Source organism: Arvicanthis niloticus, chromosome 1, assembly GCF_011762505.2.
Source record: "Arvicanthis niloticus isolate mArvNil1 chromosome 1, mArvNil1.pat.X, whole genome shotgun sequence".
NCBI classification, from domain to species: domain Eukaryota; kingdom Metazoa; phylum Chordata; class Mammalia; order Rodentia; family Muridae; genus Arvicanthis; species Arvicanthis niloticus.
The window spans coordinates 151,463,636-151,485,469 of NC_047658.1; the positions used below are offsets into that span (position 1 = coordinate 151,463,636).

The 21,834-nt window shown below is 46.1% G+C and overlaps 1 protein-coding gene across 4 annotated transcripts in view; it reads right to left on the reverse strand.

Annotated features, from left to right (window-relative positions):
- The window catches only part of Pdzd7 (PDZ domain containing 7), a 58,472-nt gene that overhangs the window by 28,631 nt on the left and 8,007 nt on the right, over positions 1–21,834 (reverse strand). The window lies entirely within an intron of this gene.

Here is a 21,834-nt window from a genome sequence, read left to right on the forward strand (position 1 = left end):
CACAGAGAGAGAGACAGACAGACAGACAGACAGACAGAGAGGAGAAGAAGAAGAAGACGACGACGACACTGACACTATTTTCAGAAATCAATGTTTTCTTTCTACTGTTGGGTCCTAGGAATCAAACTCAGGTTGTCAGTCGTGGTAGGAAGAGCCTTTACCCACTGAGCCATCTCACCGGCCTCTTTCCTTTTATACTACTTTCCTGCCCTGGAGAAGCTGAAGTAGGAAATGCGTGCTTATATACAGGTGATTAAGAGCTATGAAAGGTCACCCTCAACTGCACAACACCCTTGAGGCCATCCTGGGTTACATGAGACCCTGTGTCAAATAACGAGCAAAAAATAGCAACAAGATGCTGGGTCTAGCAGCGCACACCTTTAAGCCCAGCATGTGGAAAGCATAGCAGGCAAATCTCTGCGTTCAAGGCCATCCTGGCCTGCACAGTGAGTTGTAGTACATTCGGGGCTACAGAAACTCTGTCTCAAAAACCCCCAAAAGAAAAAGCAACAAGAAAAACAAGACAGGATGGCAGAAATGGAGCCTGATTCCAGCTGAGCAGTGACTCCCTAACACGGTGTGTCCTTTCATTTGCCAGCTGCCAGCTAAACTCAGCCCCTCTGACATTCAAGAACCCCTTCTCCCAGACCCAGTGTGTTTACAGACCAGCACACCTGACAGGTCCACAACTATACACAAGCCTTTTCCTAAAGCCACTAAGAAAGCTAGACCAGGAGCCCAGCTGTTCATGTGGCCGGGAGAGCCTTGGTCACAAGCAAGCCCATGGTCAGTCTGGGCAAGTCCATGAGACATTGTCTTGAAGTAAACGGTAAAAAGAGGGATATAGCTCAGTGGTGGAGTGCTTGCTTAATATCAGCAAAACCTTAGGTTCAGTCTCCAATACCCTATCAAAAATAAAACAAAAAGCCTCAGCCATGACTGGGTTTCCAAATTTGAGTTTTATAGCTTGCACACATAAGCAAATAACTTCATTCTTGATTAAATATGGGACACTTAGGTGACCAGTTTCAATTTCATTCCACCCTGCCAATCACACCAAGGCCTCCTTCCAAGCCTCAGAGCCCTGGGCCAATTCTAGCTTCTTTTAGCAGTTAAGCTTTGACCTTTAGGCACTGCCTTGAAAAGAAATCTCGAACTTTTACTGGTGAATCCATGAAAGATAAACTCGTTTGTGGAGGAGAGAAGCAATCTGTGCATGACAAAATTAGTAAGAATGTTTTACAACAATTATCTGTGCTCTGCAGACAACACTTGGCCTCCTCAAAGACTGGTAGGTCATCTGAGGATGGCTCGCTTTCCTGTCTTTCCCTTCTGATTTCACACCAGTTTCTCAAACACTGTTGGAGAGTTAGCAATAAGGCATATCACAGGTTCTCTCAGGACAAATCCTAGCTAGCTAGGTACACTCTCTAAACTGTCTCCACAAGATGGCAATTTTTCTGAGAAATGAGCAGTCAGTGGGGAGTTGGGGAAGAACTGGGGGGCAGCACTCTAGTTCCACCAGGACCCATAAGGGCCAGAGCAAAACCCCTTTGTTTCCTAGGTAAGCCTATCAGCTTCTTGCTCCGCCCTTAAGACCTATCAATCAAAGGGAAGCCACGCCTCACCTACGTAGCCTGTCCAGAAATACTACCGCCCCTAGTGTCGCTCTTGTCTCTCAAAAGTTAAGCTCGACTCCACCCACTTCCGTTTTCCCTGGCAACGGCTGGCTTTAGCACTCCAGGCCCCTTTCCGGCCAGAACCCTGAGCCTGCTTCCTCCCTCGCTCTTGATCCTGGAACGCTCAAATCCGCCAAATCTCCTTCCTCTCCAGTTTCTAAACCCTAGAGCCACAGTGAGCCCGCCCCCTGACTTCCTGCCCGGAAATCCCGAGGTTTTCGAGGAATCACGCGACGTCTCTTATCTTCCGCTGCCCGGGATGCTGCAGGCTCTTGATCTCTGCCCTCCCCCCCCCCCCGCCCCCCAAACCGACTGTACCCGGACTGTTTCCTGATCCTCACATCCTCACGGCTCTGTGCCCCACGAGAACTAGGAAGTGATCTCACAGAGAACTGAATAGCTGCCTTCCCACCTACAAAGATAGTCCCCGTAACAGATAGGGAACCAGGCACCTTGCTGCATCTCCTCTTTGTTAATCTTGTAACAACATGTAGCGACCTTCAGGCCCAGGGTTCCGCGTGGAAGCCGAGAAAACTCGTTCTAGAGACAGAAGCTTCAAAAACAAAAGCTTAAATAAAAAACAAACAAAAAAGCTTTATTTTCTGAGCGCTCAGGGAGGCGGCCAGTTCTGAACCTGTAAGAATAAATTGTAAAAATGAAATTTTAGGTCTCAACGTGAGAGTTTCTTAGGTTCAGAGTTTCAATTTACACTCAAGTGTTAGCTGCCCCTGGGGTGCATTCCAAGGGCTTGAATAAACATTTCAAAAGCACAAAAGACCCAAGATAGAGGCAATAAAACCCCTGGGTAAACGGAAGTCACTTCAAAGGAATTCTCCCAGGAACAAGATACATATGTAAAATAGGATAGCCTGGTTGTAAATTGAGGGCTAGATAGAAACCAGGTTTGGGAACGGATGTTTGAAATCTCTTTTATTGTCTAAGAAGCAATTTACTGTCTTTGTGAACTTTGTATATATACCATCCTTTTTGGTCACTCGGGGTTCCTCTTTCTCGATTGAGGGTGAGGGACCCCGGTGCACCGGCTACTGTTATTCCAACTATTCATCAAATAAATCTCATGCGATTGCAGCGACTCCCTTCCGTGAGTATTTCTGAAAGAGCGCTTCCCGTGGGTTTGGGTTTGGATTCTTAGAGTCCAACATTTCTTGGAGGTTCCACCGAGATCCGCTCTCTCAGACCCCACGGGGTACAGGGGTCGGAGGTTTATTTCGCTCGAGCGTTTGTGTGTGATCTTTGTCTAAGTCTCTGTGTACTGTGTCTGTGTGCCCTGGCAAGGGCGGTCTGTGTAGCTTGGTTTTTTTTTTTATGCTTGTGGCAGGAGCAGGAACTGAGTTAGCCACGGAGAGCAGGACCCTGGGAGAGGGTCCGGACCCTGAGAGAGGGTCAGGTTGTGGAAGCAGTACGATAGACGTATCAGCATACTGCAAGCCACAGTTCCCTGGGGACGCCCAGGGTTCGATTGTGTGAGAGATAGGGTCTAGGAAGACCCTTCTCTGTGTGAAGGTGGTTTTTTTTTACCACAGCCGCCTGGGGCGGTGTCAGTTGTGCTCTCGTGGCAGTATATCCGTGTCTAATTCTGTCTGTGTTGTTTGTGATATTTGTTGGACTGACGAACCATTATGGGACAGACACTAGCTACCCCACTATCTTTGACGCTTGACCACTGGTCAGAAGTTAAGGCTAGAGCTTATAGTCTGTCAGTAAGAGTAAAGAAGCAGAAATGGCAAACCTTGTGTACATCAGAATGGCCATCTTTCCAAACCGGGTGGCCACCAGAAGGATCCTTCTTCTTAGAAAAGGTCAGACGGGTAAAAGAAAGAGTCTACCAGAGGGGTCCCAGTGGACATCCTGATCAGATCCCCTACATAACTGTCTGGGAAAACTTGATTCTCTCTCCCCCTTTGTGGGTCCGCCCATTTGTTTCACTTTCAGGCCCATTGAAGACCGAGGTACTCGCTCTAAAAGACGGAAACGAGGAGATGAAGGCCTCACATCCCGTGAGAGAAAAAAAGATTTTAACCACAGACGCTGACCACCTCTTGTTAGATCCTCCTCCCCCTTATCCACCAGTACCCCAAGCAGCTGCGGGACAAGGAGGCTCTGCCTCAGCAGGGGAACCGGGAGTTGTAACAGCAGCTGCCGGACAAGGAGGCTCTGCCTCAGCAGGGGAACTGGGAGGTGTGACAACAGGTACAGGACAGGGAAACTCCGAGAAGCAAGGGAGTACAACCTGGGTGGAACCCTCGGCCCCCTTACTTCACCTGGAGGAGGGAAGCCTAGAGGGTCCGGCAGCTGGGACTCGGAGTAAGAAGGTAGTGTCTCCTGACTCTACTGTCTTGCCTCTGCGGGCGTATGGACCCCCTGATGATCAAGGGAACCAGCTTTTCCAGTATTGGCCTTTCTCATCAGCAGATCTTTATAATTGGAGAACTCACAATCCTCCTTTTTCTGAGGACCCCCAGGCCTTGATAGGCCTAATTGATTCCCTTCTTTTCTCTCATTGGCCCACCTGGGATGATTGTCAACAGCTCTTGCAGGTACTCTTTACAACCGAGGAGAGACAGCGTATCCTCTTAGAAGCCAGAAAGAATGTTCCAGGGACGGATGGCAGGCCCACCTCCTTGCAAAATGAAATAGACGCAGCCTTCCCGCTGACCAGACCAGATTGGGATTTCAATACAGCAAATGATAGGGAGCACCTCAAAATCTACCGTCAGACTCTAATGGCGGGGCTCAGGGGAGCCCACAAATTTGGCCAAGGTAAGGGAGACAATCCAGGGTCCTGCTGAATCCCCCTCAGCCTTCTTAGAACGGCTGATGGAGGCTTTTCGGCAATTTACACCCTATGATCCAATGTCTGATGAACATAAAACTACGGTGACAATAGCTTTCATTGACCAATCAGCCAGTGATATTAAGAGAAAGTTACAGAAGTTAGATGGATTACAAGACAAATCTTTGAGGGATTTAGTACAGGTGGCGATTGGCCGGGAAACTCGAGACCACCCTAGACACACGACGACCCCTTGGAGGTAGGTCTGTGTGAGTGGTGTGTGTGAGAGTGCGGCGCCGCTGTCCTTGTCTCTTTGTTTTGGTTTCTTCTGCTGTCTTTGTTTCTGTGTTTTGATATCGGTTTCTTTGGTGAGGGGAATCTTCCCCATCTGAGACTGAGTGCAGCTGTCATTGTGGACCGTGAGGGCCCAATGACTGTGGATGGACAGACGTGTTGAAACCCACAGGCTGCAGCCCGGGAAGGACGCTTCACGGGTGGTTAGGGAGTCAGAGTGGTCTGGCTGCCCTTGGGGAAAGGCGGTATCCTTCCCCATCTGGGTTAGGGAGTCAGGGAGGTCTGACTGCCCTGTTTTGGAACAGGAGATGAGTGCTCCTGCTAGGGGGAAGATGTGGAATCCTTCCCGTCAGAGGTCGTGTTTGGCTGGTTCTATGAGACCAAACTCGGGCAAGTGTGTCTGACTGTGTTAGTTCTGTGTGTTTATATTTTGTGTACAGTCTTTCTGGAACCCCTCCCTGCCGCTACTGTGTGGCAGAGTACCTGAGCCAGGCTCCACAACCACTGGCTGCCCTGGCCCCCTCGGTGGTCCCCTCTTCGCCAGCGCTCGAGCCGCCCTGGTACTGGAAGCCAGAGTACATGCAGGTCTCCCACCCACCGCAGTTTAAAAGGCGGGAGATGAGTTCCCAGCCTCCCGCCCGTGATGAATTAAGTACGAGCGGGAGGCGAGAGGCGGGTGGCGAACACATGCAGGCAGGCGCCTAGCAAGAGATAAGGGCTTTAGTGAGTGCGCTCGACATCCTGAGAACTACGTTTCCCAACAGGCTTTGCAGCTTTGACAATTATATCCAAGATGGCAGCCGGCCTGAGAACTACGTTTCCCAACAGGCCATGCGGTTTCCAGACACTGCTGCGATTGTTGACAATTCTGTGCCACTGATATAGTGATGGGGCAGTCTATCGTGTTGTCTTTCCTTGTCTTTTCTTGATAAACTTCGTTCTGTGTTATTTGTTTCACATGTTCTTGGACTCTGACTGACAATTGACGTTCCTTTTCTTTTTTCTGGACTGATACTGTGTTAACATCCTGAGTTTTAAAAGCAGAAGCAATGAGACAGGCTGGTCCTGTTCCACAGCTTGTGGCCAAGAGAAAGCTCTGTTCCTCTGGAGGAAGAGACAGAGTGTGTCAGGTGCCTGATTTGGTGTGATGAACTACTAAAACTGCTTACTTAATTTAGTTTAAAACTTACTTGTGAGACAGTCTTAATTTACACAAGAAAAACATAATTCGCCCTGCTCTGTGGCCAGGAGAAGGACACCAACAGAAAGAACCTTGAAGAGAACAGACTGTTTTCAAAAGCGGCTCTTAGAAGGGGGCCAGCAGTTTTTTTTTGGCTTCTATGATAAGAGAGTTGATAGTGGGTTTTCCTAGTTTAATAAATAAAAGAGCACTTTTTTTTCCTTTAGTTACAGCTAAAAAGTTACAGGCTGTCCTGAGTCAGAATATATATATATATATAAGCTTCTATTTTGATAGACTTTCTAGCCATTGCTGTCTGAGATAATTTCATTATGTATATGAGACTTTCATCAAGATTTGGTTCAAAGGTGAGAGTTTAGACAAGAAGAAGTGGTGAGGACTTGTGCTCTTATGTTAGATATAAAATGTTTACTTTCCTGTTCTTGTTGTGTATCACTTCTAAAACAATATTCTAATTAGAAATAACTCTTTAAAAGATTTTTATAGAACTATGACTAAAGTTTCTATTTTGTCAAAAGTTAAATTTAAATAAGTATCAAATCATTAATACTATGTGAGCCTTCAACATCTTAATAGTCTTTACTGTGAAATGCTGTAGATAAAGTTATTCATTCTGATTTGGTTTCTTAGAGCTTCAGAGGTGAGCTCACATTACACCTGTAGACAAGGTACTGTTTACAGACTGAACTAGGTTGTGGTCTCTAGTGTGAGGGGAACAACAGTCATGCAGCCTCACAAATACATCAGTCTACACAGAGTTCTAAAAGACTACTGCTTTTACAGGTGATCAAAGCAATAAATAAGATAAGAGCCTTTCTTCCACAAGACCCTTGTAGGTTCTGGTCTTCAGGAGTGAAGAACAAGAGAAGACACTGGAAAAAGAATGCTCCTTCAGGATGGGGACCCCATCAATTGATCAGGCTGTGGTCAACAGCGGGTTACAGAAGGTAAGGGACACCCAAAGGCCCACGCCAGATTCCATTGACAGATCTTGAGAGAGATACATGAGATCCCACTAATTTTAATCAAGACACATGAGGTTAAGCAAGGGTCAGATAAGTTACCCACAGCCTTTCTAGACTAGCTCATAGAGACATTCTGTCAGTGTAGACAAGGCTTCAGAGGCTAGAGAGACTACAAGATAAGTCATTGAAAGATTTAAGAAGTATCAGGGAGAAAGGAAAAGAAAGATAAGATAGATGAGATCATAGACAGGATTAAAATTATTGATGATAATAGCAACTGTGAGAAAATTTAGTCTAAAAGAAAGGAGTAGAGAAGGTTTAGTGTAAGTCTAGAAGAAAAGAGTAGAGAAGAAGAATAGAGATAAGTTGCTGTGAAAGTCTAGAGAAAAAGAATGGAGAAGATAGAAAGTCTAGAGAGAGGTGAAGAAAAACAAAGGTGACAGAGAAAGAATTTACAGAAAGCAGAAAAGAGGGACTTCAATCAAAGAGAGATAAGAAACTCCTTGAAAAAAGACCAGTGTGCACATTACAAGTAAAGGAGCCAGCTTCGGTATCCAAGAGGGCCCTAACAAATAGAAGCCAGGGCCAAGAAATCCCAGGCCTTGAAAAACACCCCAAATGTCGAAGATATTAACTCTGTGTAAAGACAGAGATTAAGATAGACAGGGTCCTCCTCCAGGCCAATGGGCCAAAATATATTTATGGACTACCCGAAAAATGATGGACTGAGAGATGGGCTGGGTATCCCATTCATTTATGGTCATCCTAGACTGTTCCTACCTTCTGTCGGGTTGAGACTTACTCCCCAAGATGGTGGCCTAGACGGGCTACAACTAACTGACAAGAACTCACGGGTAGAAGAAAGGTTTCTCCTACTGACTCCAGCCAGGAGCCGAGGTAACCTGCTTTACAGACGGGAGCAGTTTTCTCCATGCTGGTCAGAGACAAGACAACTTACTGTCTTACTGTGGTAGACAAATGTCATCTGGGCTGACTCCCCACCCCTGGCCTCGTCGGTGCAGAGAACAACCTTGGAACTTGTGGGGCTGACGAGAAAACCAACATCTACATGGACAACAGGTATGCTTTTGCCACAGCCCATGTCCGCAGGGCTATATATCAAGAGAAGGAACCCTGATGAAGCCAGCAACTGTGAGTACTCGTTGCCCAGGACACCAAAAGGGAAGAGACTCAGTGGCCTGAGACAATAACCGGACAGATCAAGTGGCTTGATACGGGAGCCTGTTCCGGTTGTGGGCCTAAGAGATGGCCTCACTTAAAACACAGAGTAAGAGAAAGAAAAAAAAAAAAAAAAAAAAAACTCAGATTGCTAGCCATCCTGCCAGATACTATCTAGTAGGAAAAAGACAATGGTGCACACAAGAAGGGAGAACTATACTCCCCAGAAAACAGAAGATTTACCAGGTTAAATACACAGATGGACTCTTAAGATAAGAGTGCAACCAAGCAGCCAAGAGATTTAAAAACATATAATAGACCTCAGGTTTTGGGCCAGAGAAATAATAAGACAGTGTAGGATATGCCAACAAGTAAAGGCTTATGAGACTTAGAGTAAATAAGAAAAAAAGCTAGAAGGGAACAGCCTAGAATAGAAGTTGTCCCAAGGTTTTCAAGCATCTGAGATAATTAGATCAGATAATAGCCTTGCCTTTGTCTGTAAGATAAGTCAGAAATTGTCAGAAATATTAGAGACTAATTAAAAGCTCCACTGTTTATACTGTCTCCAGAGCTTAGGACAGGTAGAGAGAATAAACAGAACCCTAAAAAACTAAATTACCCCTGAGAACTGGCGCTGGCTAGAGTGTCCCTTTCCTTGTCCCTATTCTAAACCCAGAATGTCCATCTTGTGTGAGAGATGATTTTTCAGGCTACTAAGAAACTATTCCTGATGCTGTTGAACATAACTTGGGCTGACACCTGCGTCTGATGCCAACTGGAGAGAACAGCTGGACACCTGAACAACCTCCTCAGGCTCAAGATCACCTGCCATTCTACAAGGCCAAGGACCAGCAGGCCTTGACTCCTGAGATATGCCCATCCTGGAGACACAGGGATAGAGATTGCCCAATTGTCAGAGATAAGAGACATTTGAATCTAAACTGTGTCCCAGACACAGCCTTAAAGAGTGGGACTTAAGCTACATATGTACATCCCCGAGATGAAAAAAAAAAGCCAACAGGCCCATTAGTGTGTGTGTATATGTATATGTATATGTATATGTATATGTATATGTATATGTATATGTATATGTATATGTATAGAGAGAGAGAGAGAGACAGCTACTTTACCTAAGTACATACTAGAGACCATCCAGGGGGTGAGAAAAAGATAGTTAAAGATTCAATGACAAAGATATAATTAGACAACAATATCACTCTTTACACCCAGATGATGATTCATAATTCCAAGATTGGAATTTGACCATGAGAGAAAAGGAGGAAATGTAAGAATAAATTGTAAAAATGAAATTTTAGGTCTCAACGTGAGAGTTTCTTAGGTTCAGAGTTTCAATTTACACTCAAGTGTTAGCTGCCCCTGGGGTGCATTCCAAGGGCTTGAATAAACATTTCAAAAGCACAAAAGACCCAAGATAGAGGCAATAAAACCCCTGGGTAAACGGAAGTCACTTCAAAGGAATTCTCCCAGGAACAAGATACATATGTAAAATAGGATAGCCTGGTTGTAAATTGAGGGCTAGATAGAAACCAGGTTTGGGAACGGATGTTTGAAATCTCTTTTATTGTCTAAGAAGCAATTTACTGTCTTTGTGAACTTTGTATATATACCATCCTTTTTGGTCACTCGGGGTTCCTCTTTCTCGATTGAGGGTGAGGGACCCCGGTGCACCGGCTACTGTTATTCCAACTATTCATCAAATAAATCTCATGCGATTGCAGCGACTCCCTTCCGTGAGTATTTCTGAAAGAGCGCTTCCCGTGGGTTTGGGTTTGGATTCTTAGAGTCCAACAAACCTCCTCCAGAGAGGAGGCTGTTTGCTTTTTTTTTTTTTTTTTTTTTTTTTGGTTTTTCGAGACAGGGTTTCTCTGTGTAGCCTTGGCTGTCCTGGAACTCACTCTGTAGACCAGGCTGGCCTCGAACTCAGAAATCCACCTGCCTCTGCCTCCCAAGTGCTGGGATTAAAGGCGTGTGGCACCACTGCCCAGCTGTATTGCATTTTTAAGGGCAGAAACTGGGTTATCTAATAACATTTTGACTTTATGGGGTAAGCAAGGGAGTACACGTTAGAGACTGGGCCTTTTCCAGGGCTCCTGGCTTCAAGGTCATTCTCCTAGACTTTAGTTCTGGAGCTCAGAGTGACATGGAGACAAAAGAGGTGGTCAGGTGCATGCAGTTAATTAGGGCACAACAGGCAATTGGATATATATATATATATATATATATATATTTACAACTTATGCACCTTGGTTTAGATAACAGCAATTTCTATATTCTCTGCTGGTTAACAGACAGTTAAAACATTTGGAAAAGTAGGATGGGAGTTTGTTTCTAGGCCCGAGAACATGAATTTGTTTAACCCTGCTAGGAAGATGGAGAGTTGTCCCTGAGGTGTCTGGACTCAAGACAACTGCTTACAGTAGAAGCTGTTCAGCTATTGGGAAGTCCCCAGCTCTCCTAAGGTCTGGGACCTTGAATTTAGTTTCTCCCTATGATTAGAAGGTGCCAAGGACCAGCCTCTGCATAGAGAGGGGTTCCTGAGAGAAGGACTGTTTGGGAGCCAGGCAAAACAAACGACTGAAAGTCAAATCGTGGCTCCATGACAGCCTGTGTTTTGCTTGAGACTGCTTCTCAGATTGCTCTGGTGTGTGTGTGTGTGCACACGTGTGTGTGCACGAGTGTGTGTGTGCAGTCTCTCTGTCCCAGGCTGACCTTGATCTCAGGATCTGCCTGCCTTTATAAGCATAAACAAGAAACTTAGCTGGGTGAGATCTGACCCTGTGATCCTCACTCCCCCAATCTCTCTATCTCCTTCCTAATATCTTTCTGACAAACTGGCTCACAGTGCAGCTGCCTCTGTTCTTTAGATCTGTGAAGCTCCTTACACAGTTCGATGTAGGCCACCAACCTTATGCGGCTGAATAAAACGGCACCGCAGAGTTGACACGGCTGACTAAAACAATGCTGCTCCGCTTCAACTCTGCGGGCCAAGGGCACACATTTGCGGGTGCCAGCCGCTCTGAGGCAGCAATCCAAGATGGCGCCTGCCTAGGCTCTGGTAGGAACTACCAGAGGCCTGCGCATGCGCAGTTCAATTTGGCTCCAGCCCCTCCCGAACGGGGCATGCAAATGAGGTACCACTAGGGTACCACGAACCTGACCAATCACCCCCTCCCGGGCGGGGTATGCTAATGAATATGCTAATGAGCCATTGCAAATTGATCAATCGGACACCTCCATGCGCTTTGCCACGCCCAGGGCTGGGGGTATATAAGCAGCCTGTTCTGGGCATTCGAGGCAGTCTCTCCCAAGAAATCTAAAAGAGTGCTTCCACAATAAAGGCTGTTGAGAAGGATTCGGTTTGTCGCGTCTTCCTTGCTGGACAAGCGGGGCGCGACAGTTCATATTGCTTCCTTACATTTTGCAGCATTGAGAAATTATATATTTTTGAACTCATGCGTTCAGCATTTCCCCCCACAACCTTAAGGGCTGTTCTGAAGGTCACAGTGTTCTACCATTTTGCTGGGACATTAGCCATACCCTTGCCTCCTGGACTTGTGCTATCTCTGATTATCATGGAATCATTAACCTTGGCAGAAAGGAACAAACTTGAAGGAAGAACACAAAGTAAAAAATATATATATATATTTTTTATATACTACGGGCTCTGTGCTAGGGGTGGGAGCCATGTCATGCTGTCCCTGCCATGGCCAAGAAGGAATTGGCCAAAAGGAATCTGAACACAAAATGGCAGTAATTAGATAGTTTCTTTTGCTTGTTCCCAACAAAATATGTAGCTAAGGATGACTTTGAATTCCTGATCTTCCTGCCTCTCCCTCCCAAATGCTGGGACTATAGGCATGAGCCACCATGAAAGCAAAATCCCATGCTCTTTAGGGATAGGTGAATGTGGAATCCCAGAGTGCTCTCAAACCTTACCTACATGTTCACTCTAGGTGTGGTTGTGAATGCTGTGTTCTCAGTCTAGTTCACATCTTGGCAAACCTAAAAGATTGATACATTCACAAGAGACAACATGGTTCACAGCCCTGGTGTTTTTAGGATGGAACAGTGTCTCCCTTCGGCAAGCTTGTCAGAATCTCAGAGGACAGTGTTATTTGAAAAGTCCCCTGGACGACATGAATCTCATACCTAGATGAGACAGGCAGCAAAAAGATGAATGTAGCTGTCTTCATAGGTATCTAGAATTGAGCGCAGGCTGAGGTGCAGTGGATGTCATATATAGAATACCGATGAGTGTTTTGTTTGACTTCTCCCCTTCAGACCTCCATACCTATCTCTTTGGCCGTTCCCAGGGGCTCACCACTCTCTATCCCTGCATTTCCCTGGGTTAGGTCCCAAGTCGAGTGCTTTTATTTACAGCAGGCTTGCAAGGAGACACTTCACATCAGTGTCCATGCCTACAGAGTGGCCCCAACGGAGGGTTAGTTGGCCTTACTGTGATAAAGACTTGTTGTCATGGCTTTCTCTCCAGTGCACCAAGGTTCACTGAAACAAAAATGTGGTGTTACGCAATTGTGGTATTATAAGAGAAATCCAATCCAGTACTCCTGGAAACACTGCTTTCTGAATTATTCAGATCTGCTGATCTGTCCTGCCAGGCAGGCACCTCACTGCTACTGCTTTCCTCTGTGGGTCTTTCACCCCTTTTCATAAGCTTGCTTTTCTTAAAAATGAGTTATATGGGTTTTTTTGTTTGTTTGTTTTTTTAAAAAAAGACTTATTTATTTTATGTATGTGAGTACACTGTCATTGTCCTCAGACACACCAGAAGAGGGCATCGGATCCCATTACAGATGGTTGCGAGCCACCATGTGGTTGCTGGGAACTGAACTCAGGACCTCTGGAAGAGCAGCCAGTGCTCTTAACAGCTGAGTCATCTCTCCAGCCCGTGGTGTATTTTTATTAGTTGAGGATTTCATACCATGTGTTTTCCTTATCACACCCACCCCTCCCCTTCCTACCAGAACCACCCTCTTCCCTACACACCCAACTTTACGTCCTTCCCTCCGCCTCCATCCATCACGTCCAGTTCGTGCTACTAATATGTTCTTGGCTATGTGGCCTTCTGCTGGAGCATGTTTGACTTACTGAAGTTAAAACCATTGACTATCACCCAGTGGCTACCAGTTGCCAATAGCTTCTTGGCCAGCAACAGGACTTTTTACCCACCTCCCTCCCTGCTGGGATTCAGCATTGTTTGAACTTTCCACAGAACTTGCTGTCATGGTTGTTGTGGATTTGGGGTCTTTTGGGGTGTTGTTGTTGTCGTTTGAGACAGGGTTTCTTTGTGTAGCCTTGGCTGTCCTGGAACTCACTCTGTAGACCAGGCTGGCCTCGAACTCAGAAATCCTCCTGCCTCTGCCTCCCAAGTGCTGGGATTAAAGACATGCACCAGTACTGCCTTGTAAGCAGCTGACCTGACGCAGACCTGACGACTGGAAGGCACAGCAGGTCTGTCAGCTTGAAGAGCAGCGCCGCCGACTCAAAGCGGCTGCCCGTTTTTTCTCACGGCACCGCTGACTAAAAGCGGCTGCCTCCTTTGAAAAGCGGCTGCCAGCTGAAAGAAGCAGCGCCCCAGCCTCAAAGCGGCTGACAGCACTGACATTCGCGCGTCAGCCGCTCTGAGGCACAATCCAAGATGGCGGCTACTTAGGCTTAGGTAGAACTATCAGTGCACTTAGGAATTTGACTCCAGCCCCTCCCAAACGGGACATGAAAATGAGGTACCACTAGGGTACCGCAAACCTGACCAATCATCCCCTCCCGGGCAGGGTATGCTAATGAATATGCTAATGAGCCATTGCAAATTGACCAATCGGACACCTCCATGCGCTTTGCCACGCCCAGGGCTGGGGGTATATAAGCAGCCTGTTCTGGACATTCGAGTCAGTCTCTCCCAAGAAATCCAAAAGAACTGCTGTTGAGAAAGATCCGGTTTGTCGCGTCTTCCTTACTGGACAAGTGGGGCGCAACACTGCCTGGCTTGCCATGTGTCTTAAACGTCTATTTCTGTGTATAAGTAAGCCCTTTGCTGGAATGTACATATCTGTATCACGTGCATGTCTAGTGCCCGAGGAGGCCAGAAGAATGCCTCTGACCCCCTGAAACTGGAGTAACAAAAGGTTGTGAGGCATCATGTGGGTGCTGGGAGCTGAATCCACATCCTCTGTAAGAACAGCAAATACTGTTAAAACTGAGCCATCTCTCTGTCTTTCTTACATTTTTTTTTATTTAAAAAATGTTAAAGATGTATTTAACAACTTTATGTTATGTGTGTATTTATGTTATGTATGTATTTATGTGTGTCTGTGTGTATATATGCAAGTATATAAACCTGTGTGTGCGCCCAGAGGACAGAAGAAGGTGTGGGGTATCCCCAGAGGACAGAGGAAGGTGTGGGGTGTCCTACTTTCTTACTCTCCACCCATTCCTTTGAGACAAGGTCTCTCCTTGAGCCTAGGCTCATGCCTTCTTGGCTAGGCTGGGGTTACAGGCATTTTGGGGGATGCTCAGCTTGTTATGTGGGTTCTGAGATCTAAACTTCTGTCCTTATGATCACAAAGCAATCATTTATAACCATGCAGCTGCCTACCTAGCCTCTTGTTTGTTTTCTAGATTAGCACACAAAGTAACATTTCATTATGGCATTTTCATACTTAACCTTTGACAGCTCTCCCCTCTGCTCTGATCTGTCACACCTTGCTCTGACTTGGACCCTTGCTCTGCCTCACACCCTCCACTTCCCTGTCCATTAGCCCTTTCCTTCCTCTTCCTTAAGACCTCTTTTTCCCTTCTCATGATTTCTGTTTTTGTTTCATGACCTGTCATACACTTCCCACACATAGACACATAGATAAAAATGAAAGTCCCAGTATCTGATGATGAGAGACAGTATATGGTCTTTGTCTTTCTGAGTCTGGGTTACTTTACCTAATATAGTAATTTTCAGATCCATCCACTTGGCTGCAAATTTCATGATTTAATTTTTCTTTATGGCTGAATAAAATCCCATTGTGTATATGTACCATATTTTCTTCATTCATTCATGTACTGATGGGTATTTAGGCTGGTTCTATCTTTTTGACATTGTGATTAGTGACCATGTATGTGCAAATATATGTGTGGTAGGACTTAAGAGTTTTTGAGTATATACTAGCAGTGTATACCTTGGCTCTATGGTTGCTATATTTTCAGGGTTTTTGTTTTGGAATTTCCTAAAACTAATTTTCATAGTAGCTGTACCAGCTTAAACCCCACCTGCAGTAAATAATGGTTTCTTTTTCAACAGATTAGCATTTGTTGTCATTTTAAAAAAAGATTTATTTACTTTATGTATATGAGTACACTGTAGCTGTCTTCAGACACACCAGAAGAGGGCATCAGATCCCATTACAGATGGTTGTGAACTACCATGTGGTTGCTGGAAATTGAACTCAGGACTCCAACCTTGTTATTTGTTTTTTAAAAATATTTTAGTGGGATAGAGAGATAGCTCAGTGGTTAAGAGCACTGACTGCTCTTCCAAAGGTCCTGAGTTCAATTCCCAGCAACCATATGGTGGCTCACAACCATCTGTAATGGGATCTGATGCCCACTTCTGGTGTGTTTGAAGAAAGCTACAGTGTATTCATATAGATAAAATAAATACAAATCTTAAAAAAAAAAATAAAGAGCTAAACAAAGGTCACCAAACAGGAAATAAAGGTGGTAATACTAAAAGTTAGTGTACAGGTTCTGAAGTTGAGTAGAACTCAGTAAGTGCACACATCCCATTAGTAAGTCAAGTAGGGTTCCTTTGTGACAAAAACATTTCTTGGGGGAAATGCAACACACACTGTTATAGGTCCGGGGTTGTTCAGAGATTCACCAGTCTGACCATTAATACATATCAACAAAGAAGAGGTTTTTATTCATATACTGGCACCAGGTCTCCACCCAGGACTCAGGATCCCTCAGGATGACAGTCACATCAGTCAGGGACTTTTAAAGACAAAGAACACAAAGTTACTTTGTCTACCTGCAAGCAAAAGGTCATCTTGTGCAAAGGAAACTTACAGAAGCAGAAACAGCAGTTTTGCTAAAGTGGGACAAGACCAGGAGTTTGCAAAAATTAACCCTTAGCAGCCCTGGATATTTGAAAGTCCAATTTTGCTTTCTAGTTCTTGTAAGCACAGAAAAAGTGCCATCATCATCACAACAATAGGCATCACCTTAAATCTATTCACCCCAGATAGAGCCCACACCCAACCAAGCAGACGAAAGTATACACAACACCTTGTTGAACCCACCTTGGTGAACCGTGAGTTTTATTGAGGCTACTTACAGGAATATGAATGAGGGGTTATTTATTGAGAGTGGAAATGATTCAGAGACCGTTACATTGTCAAAGCCCACCCCAGCATGGGTGACAGCTTGCAAAGCTGGGACTCTAAAGCTCACTGCACAGCCTGTAATCAGCTCAACAGGTTGGAGAACGTCCTAGAAACCTCTTTTTAAGCAGTTCTGCTGGTTTCTGCTTTTTTCAGGCAGCTGTTCTGGTTTTAGAATCTTTGTAATTTTTTTCCTGTGAGGCAGAACCTTAGCTTTTATTGCTTACTCTGGCAGGAAAGGGCCTAGTGAATTTGGTAAATTTCAGGGACTTCCTGAAGCTATTTTGAGTTGCTTATCTTCCTGTTCAAAGAGCTTCCTGCAGGGTAGAACATTTTAACTTTCTGAGGAAACTGTTACACAAGGGGACAAAGGTTAAGAATGTGTAGGTTTGTATTTTTTTTTAAACTTACTTTAATAAGGGTTCTTAAACCCTTCAACCTCCCTTCTAGCCCCCTGACCAAAGGTAGGGGAGGAAGATGGTTAATAAGACAAGGGGGACGTGGACAGTTTGGAAGTAGTTCTTTGGGGACGATTTCAATCTTCAATATCAGCAGTTCAGTCCACTAGCAAAACACGAAACACAAATCAGCAGCAAGGACTAGATCCAGAAGAAACTTTGGGACTGCGGATCAGCTCCAGTCTGCTGAAGCGAAAAGAAGCAGACACACCACCGCCAGAAGTTCTTGGTGCATTTCTCTCTACAAAGTCGTAACAAGCGGAGATCAGCGAAGAAGCAAGGTGAACCAGTCCAAGAGCATTGTCCACTGCCTGTTGAGTTTTATGTGCCCTCTCAAGTCAGCTCTGGCAAAACATCACATGTCCTTTCACCAGGCAGCCTCCAGAAAAACACCACCTGTCTGTTCTCAGCAAAACATCCTCTTAAGTTTCTGCTCCAGCAAAACATCCTCTCATAAGACAGTTTCCAGAAAAACATCACATGACACAACTGAGTCTCCAAGGAAACCAGAATATTTCTTTCCTCCTCCTCCTCCTCTCCCTCCTCCTCCTCTCCCTCCTCCTTCTCTTCCTCCTCCTCCTCCTTCTTTTTCTAAGAGTTGTTCTATGTAGCACTGGCTGCAGTGAAACTTACTTTGTAGACCAGGCTGGCTTCAAACTCAGGGATCCTCCTGCCTCTGCCTGAGTACTGGGATTCAAGGCATGTGCCACCATACCCTGCAAGAATGAATTTTTATATACTCATTTGGGAGGCTCAGGAATGACTTAGTTGTGCTCAACTCTGATTCCCATGTGAAACTGCCAGGTGCCTGCAAATTCAGGACTACAGAGGAATAAACAAGGGTATGCCTGGTGCCCACTGCTCAACTAGCCTAATTTAACTGATGATTTTGGACCAACAAGAGCCACTGTCTCAAAGAAGGTGAACGGTGTTTCTGACGTTGACACTGGAGGTTGTCCTCAGGCCCCCATGCACACATGTATGAACATGTATACATGGGATTAAACATGTACACAGGCATGGACATGTACATATGGGGATTTTAAAAAATCCATGTTTCGCCGGGCGGTGGTGGTGCATGCCTTTAATCCCAGCACTTGGGAGGCAGAGGCAGGCAGATTTCTGAGTTCGAGGCCAGCCTGGTCTACAGAGTGAGTTCCAGGACAGCCAAGGCTATACAGAGAAACCCTGTCTCGAAAAAAAAAAAAAAAAAAAAAAAAAAAAAAAAATCCATGTTTAAAATCCCCAATCTATTTACTTTAGTTTTTCAAACAGCTATAGTTATTTATGTATAAGAATTTAGGGTTTTTTTGGCCCTTAAATAAGGGCCAAATTTTTTAATATTTAATATTTAAGGGAACTTTTAGGCATTTGGGGACCTTTCCTAAATAAATGTAGGAAGGAACATCACTGCAATGGTTTTCCAGTTTCAGATCTATGAAATCATCCAATGTTGTCTTTGTACAAAACGCTCCCTTACTGGATTCCTTCTGCCTTCGTGTGTTGCTAGCAAGGGTCTTGCTGCACGCTTGGCAAGGACTGTCCATTGGGCTGCACACCCCAGCCAGTTCATTGGATTCTTACCTCCATCTGGGACATCAAGAACCCTTGTTTCGTTGGTCCACATTGTGATCTAACGGCATGGGGGTAGGAGGAGAGGCTCTCTAAGCACTGGTTGTGGACAGTGATGGAAATTGGAAGTCAGAGTTTCACTGTCCAGGGCACCTCTGGCCACCAGGATCAGAACAGAAAAGAGATCAAGGACAGAGGGGTCCGTCTCAGCAAGGCTCTGGCTCTGCATCTCCTTCCTAGCTACACTTAGGTACTGGTATCCTTGGCAATCTGCTTTACAGTGCGCCCCCTGGAGGCTTCAACCAGGCTGATGGACTGGACAGATTGGCAGTCTTTCAATCACTGGCATCTGAGAGGAAGGGAGATGGTGGGCGCCTCTGGGCCTCACTAGATCCACGGTCCTCCCTCCCTCCACAACCAGCATCCTCAGGTGGCTAGCAGGCGCCGTTAGGGCGCGAACACTGCAGGACCCGCGGGTCCCTAGCTCCCTGCCTCATACATTAAAGATGCGGAGGCGCCAAGGCTGCAGTGCCACAAACATGAAGACAAATTTTTAATCCCGAGCAAGAAGATGCCTGGAGATTGGGGGCGCAGGAGAAAAATGAATTACGTTTTTATTATGTGTTTTATTATGCTGCAATTGAACAGGATTAGGTGAGAATACAATATATTTCTGATGCGGCAGGAGACAGCGGGAGAGAGGCTGACAGCAGGCCTGAGAAGGTGAAACTCTCGGAGGAGGAGTTGGGGTTCCTGGATGCAGCAGTCCCGAGGGAGGGCCAAGAAGAGGCATAAATGGCTGGGCGGGCTATTTCTCGTGTCCCTAGGACAGTTTGACTCTGGATGGGGGGTGGAGGGGTTGTGGTACTCCTTTGAGAAGATGGCATTACAGCTTGCTAAAGGAAGAATAGGCTTTGAAGGTGTGTGTGTGTGTGTGTCTCAAAGGTGCTTCCGAAGGGAAAGTGAATGGGGTTGTGGGCCAGCTAATGAAGACTGGACCCTCTGGGACACTGGGGTCCGAAGGCCAGAAATTTACACTGGCTCTTTTGAGACTCAGTCTCTAGACTCGGGGGCTGTGAGTCATTTCTCTTCTATGCCCCTGTCTCCTTTTTTTTTTTTTTTTTTTTTTTTTTTTTTTGCTCACGCTTAAATTTTTAGCTTCCTGTTTGTCATGGCACAGTCCTGGCGCCTTTGTATCTTTATGAGCCAGGGAACAAGGGATCTGCAGGTTATATTGACTTTGGGAGTGCCCACTGTGTGCTGAGTCTTTGCTTATTGCAAGGCTACCTTGCTCTAGGGTCCTTCCCCCCCAAATCCCACCCAAGGGCTATCACCATCCCTTCCCTCTCACCCCTGCACAACGCTCCAAGAAGACCTCTTGGGATGAAAGGCTCCCAGCTAAACTCCTGAACTGGGCTGTCAGCTGTGGGTGGAGTACCCCCTTCTCAGCTGGAACCGTCCCCTCCCCTGGATCTTCCCTCTGAGCACCCCAGCCTAGGCAGCCTCATTAAAGGGCCGTGGGCCCCGCTCACCTGCTGCAGCGCCCTCGCGCTCCGCCAGGGACCCGTTCCTGGCGGTGATGAAGAGGCCCATTAGCCGCTTCTACCTTTAGGGCGGACTGAGCCTCTCCTTCCACCTCCCAATTAGGACGTGAGAAACCGTCAACCAAGATTAATAGTTGCCCGGCCCCGGGGCAGGGAGAAGAGCCCAGAATCTGAGCCTCCGCTGCTCGCTCTGTTGGGGGGGGGGGGGGGGGGTGGCAAGCCAGCGCGGGCTGGGCACATCATCTGGCCGCACTCCCCTTCTCCCCAGCCCTTGGCGCAGCTTAGACTCAGGTGAGTCCAAAAACAGGGCGACCATGTTCCGAGCATGGGAGAGAAAAGTGGCTCTCTCCAGAGGGACTCCTCAGTTCTTCTAGACATTCAAATCTTAAATCATGAACTGACCACAGGATTTCTAACTATCACTGGCAGTTTTTCATTATATATTTATAGAGAGTATTATAGCGTTCGTGCCATTAGAGCGTCGGTGTCTGTCTCCTCAACTTGGGGTTTGGGTGGAGGGGAAAGTGGTTTTGCATATCATGTGCCATCAGAAACTGGGTGTTGAATGGGCAACAGGCTTGCTTGCTTGTGTTTATCAGGACATCTGCTTCCAGTACACACCCACCCACAGTCTCAGCACCTGCAATCTTGTGATTCATATTGTCATGACAATTCAGTATTTCTTTTTTTAAAGTCACCTTTGTTTAAAATATTTACCCACCATCCACTCCCCAGGGTTTCTCTGTGTAGTCCTGGCTGTCCTGGAACTTGCTCTGTAGACCAGGCTGGCCTAGAACTCAATAGAGATCTGCTTGCCTCTGCCTCCCCAGTGCTGGGATTAAAGGCATGTGCCACCATCACCTGACCAAAAGATACACTTTTTAATTTATGTATATGGATGTCTCCCTGTGTAGGGATATTCACAGAGGCCAGAAGGTGGAGTGAAACCCCCTGGAACTGGAGTTACAAGTGGTCGGGAGGTACCCCATGTGGGTGTTGAGAACTGAACTTGGGTCCCTTGGGAGAGCAAGGAGTACTCTTAACCACTGAGCCATCTTTCCAGCCCCTTATTATTTCTGTAATAATCAGTTCTGTTTCTTCTCTCCTGCAAGGCCAGAAGCTCTTGAAAGCACAATGCTGCGTCCCTCAGTGCCAGCAAGCGGGAGCCCTAGGCATTCTGACAGACGACTATATAGTGTCCAAGGCCCAAGAGCCTTGGGACTCTTCCAGCCCCAACACGTAAGTCACCCGAACTTGCCTAAGGCTTAAAAATAACGTTATCTCCAACACTTATTTTTCTTTGTGATTTTGGAACGCCTTGGGGAGTTTGCAGGCAGTTCCCAGGTATCCTTTGGCTATGACTGTCATCAAGAACTAAGCCCTCCCCCCTCCCAGATTAGGAGCTGGAGTCCAGAAGTGCCTTGTACTTTGTACTGAGAGAAAATTCCACTAAGTCTCAGGTTCTGGTGGCCAGTGCCTACATTACTAGATGAGGCAGGAGGGTGGCTTAAAGCAAGAAGTTGGAGGTTAGTCGGGGAAACAAAGGAAGATCTAGTCAATAAATAAATAAAAAATAAATAAAGTCAGCCAGCCTCAACTCTGGTTTCTCTCCTTTGGATGTAAAACCTAGGGCATCTGTCTGGAAGTATGTGAACTGTCCCTTCCCAGACCCACAGAGGTATCAAGGAGAAACTGAGAAGGGAACTAAAGAGACCCTGCTAAGCAGTGTATGGGTGT